The sequence below is a fragment of the Ipomoea triloba genome, chromosome 1 (genome assembly GCF_003576645.1).
Source record: "Ipomoea triloba cultivar NCNSP0323 chromosome 1, ASM357664v1".
NCBI classification, from domain to species: Eukaryota; Viridiplantae; Streptophyta; class Magnoliopsida; order Solanales; family Convolvulaceae; genus Ipomoea; species Ipomoea triloba.
Genome location: NC_044916.1, coordinates 13,334,220 through 13,336,984, shown reverse-complemented (window position 1 = coordinate 13,336,984; position 2,765 = coordinate 13,334,220). Strand labels below are relative to the sequence as shown.

The 2,765-nt window shown below is 33.1% G+C and overlaps 1 long non-coding RNA gene across 1 annotated transcript; it reads left to right on the top strand.

Moving 5' to 3' along the window:
* The first annotated feature begins 584 nt into the window (after positions 1-584).
* Positions 585-1,580, top strand: LOC116000770. The gene is made up of 2 exons (XR_004094170.1): positions 585-712; positions 818-1,580. It is a non-coding gene; the product is annotated as an uncharacterized LOC116000770 (long non-coding RNA).
* The last annotated feature ends 1,185 nt before the right edge of the window (positions 1,581-2,765 follow it).

Here is a 2,765-nt window from a genome sequence, read left to right as displayed (position 1 = left end):
ATATATATATATATATATATATATATATATATATATATATATATATATATAAACTTATAACTTAAAAATGGCAAAGAAACTTAAGAAATACTGGACTAGAAAAAGAATAATTAGTCACAAAAGACTAGGCTAGTATCGAATCTCTCCAGAAGGCAGTGTGGGAGCAACCTCTCAAAATCAGGGAACTTGTTGTATGCAGTGAACAAAAATCTAGCATTTATATTTAGTTGAGTTACCATAGCTCACCTCTCCACAATCTTGTCAAGTCAGGATGTGGGGCACGTATGAAAATATGGAATGGACAATTTTACCTTTTTTTCCAGAAGAAAAAGAAAAAAAAAAAGTTTGAATCAAAGTTGGGGCTCCATCAAAAGCATGCAATTAATACATTAATTTCATGCATGGTAGCTAGCTCCTCAAATTGATGCCATCTTTCAATTTTCTCTCTCTTATACAATTACAATTTACAACGTCCTCATCTATCTGCAGCTAGCTATACCCTCCACCTCTCCCCCCATAATTTAATTAACCTATCTATCTAATTTAATTTATACCACTCACTCCCCCAACTCTCTCCAACTCCAATTCAATTCAATGCCTCTCTATATATAATTCCCCTTAGCTTCAATTCCCTCTCCACCATTCCCATCAATCTCCTCCTTCTCTCCTAGTGGCGCCACCGCTTTCTTCCACCACTACCTAATTAATCAAGGTGCAAATTAAATTCCTCAAGAAAATCATCTTTTTTCTTTATAAATGAATTTTTTTTCTTAATATATATATATATTGATTCTCTTAGTTTTAATTTAATTTGTAGATCGAGTGATCATCATGAGCTGGAAGAATGCAAGCGGCGCGGCTCCAAAGCTTGAGCTGAAGCTGAACTTGTCGCCGCCGAGGGAGTCGTCGCCGAGCCGGCGGCGGTCGGTGTCGACGTCGCCGCCCAGCTCTTGCATGTCGTCGGAGAGCCAGGACGACGACGGCGGCAGCGCGGAGGAGGCGACGTCGATGGTGCTGGTGGGGTGTCCGCGCTGCCTCATGTACGTCATGCTTGCGCAAGCCAAGCCGAATAAGTGCCCTATGTGCCACACTTCCGTTTTGCTTGATGTCCTCTTTGACCACACCAAGAATGCCAGGACTTGATCAACAATATATATATAATAATAATAATAATAATATAATAATCCTTCATATTAGGATCCAGTTTTCTTCCTTTCCTTTTTCGAATTTTTAGGATTTCTGTTAGAGCATCATATCAATGGTTTTTGTATTAAGAGTAATTTTTAGGATTTCTGTTAGAGCATCATATCAATGTTTTTTGTATTAAGAGTAATTTTTAGGATTTCTGTTAGAGCATCATATCAATGTTTTTTGTATTAAGAGTAATTTTTAGGATTTCTGTTAGAGCATCGTATCAATGTTTTTTGTATTGAGTGTAACTCTGTATCAGGTATACCATGTCTGGTTGTATTAGGTACAAAAGACATGGATTAGCTTAAAATTTTCTTGCTCTGATCTTAATTAACTATTTTACCATTTGTACCAAGCACTACTAGCTATATAGTCATTTATAACTTTAAGTTAAAATGTCATCTATTCGATTTACAGTTCACAAAAGAGAAATTTAGGATTGAAAAAGAAAATGGAGCATGGATAACACATACATATTTTATGTTTTTTTTTTTTTCATTAGTAATTGATTATGGCCCAGTTTGGTAAATGGTTGTTGACTGATTGGGTTGGCTGTTTGGGTTAAAAGGTATGATTTGTTAATAACATTGGCTGATTGTAAAAAGTTGTTTGATAGATTAGCTGTTAGCTAGCTTGTTTGGTATAATTTTTTTTTCTCAAAAAGCTAATTGAAAAGGCCTTTTAAATTTTAGTATTTTAGAGTTACAAAAATCTTATTAACCAAATAACTAATAGTGATCAAATAAGTCAAAATTGACTGATAGGCTGATTATTTACCAAAGAAGGCCTATGGTAATTTAGTTTTGTCTCTGTTACGTAGGTAGGGGAAGTAGCTAGGCAATCGTAAAGCTGTGGGTTTAAGGTAAGATGTTCCATCTCAGCAGAAAGCAATGTAAATGGACGGCCGCCTAGAAATGCCCAAATTAAATAATACTCCGTATAAATTAAATTTTCTGGCATTTCTGCACCGGCCTTCACCTTTCAATGATGTCAAGAGATTTGTACTAGCTAGCCTCAGCTCCCATGCAGCAAGAAAAATGGCAAACTATATATTATTATCCAAAAAAAAGTGAAACGAATTCGCAAATTATAACTTAGACCAGGTCCACCTTGCATGGAGAATCATAATTCATAAATATAAACTTTAATACCCACAAAACATTTACTTTAATTTATAGTAGATTCATAATGTTATTTCTATATATTCATAAAAACAAAGCTTAATATATATAAACATTACGCTACAACTGCATACATCTTTTAAAAAATTTATCATGTACTATATTCATAATATTTGTTTTATATGATCATAAATTTAAACCTTAATTTAATTTTTTTTAAGTATCAATGACTCTATTACAATGTAGTAGTATTGGTCTATACATACATTAATTTCTCAACCTTAATTTAATTACATACACACAAAGCTGTAGTTACATCATATCTATTTTCATTCAATCTGTTGTTGATTCATAATATTCCTTTTACGTGTCCATAAAAATAAAGTTTAATATACATAAATATTACATACACTAAAGTAATGACTTTATAAACCTATAAATTAATTTTAAAAA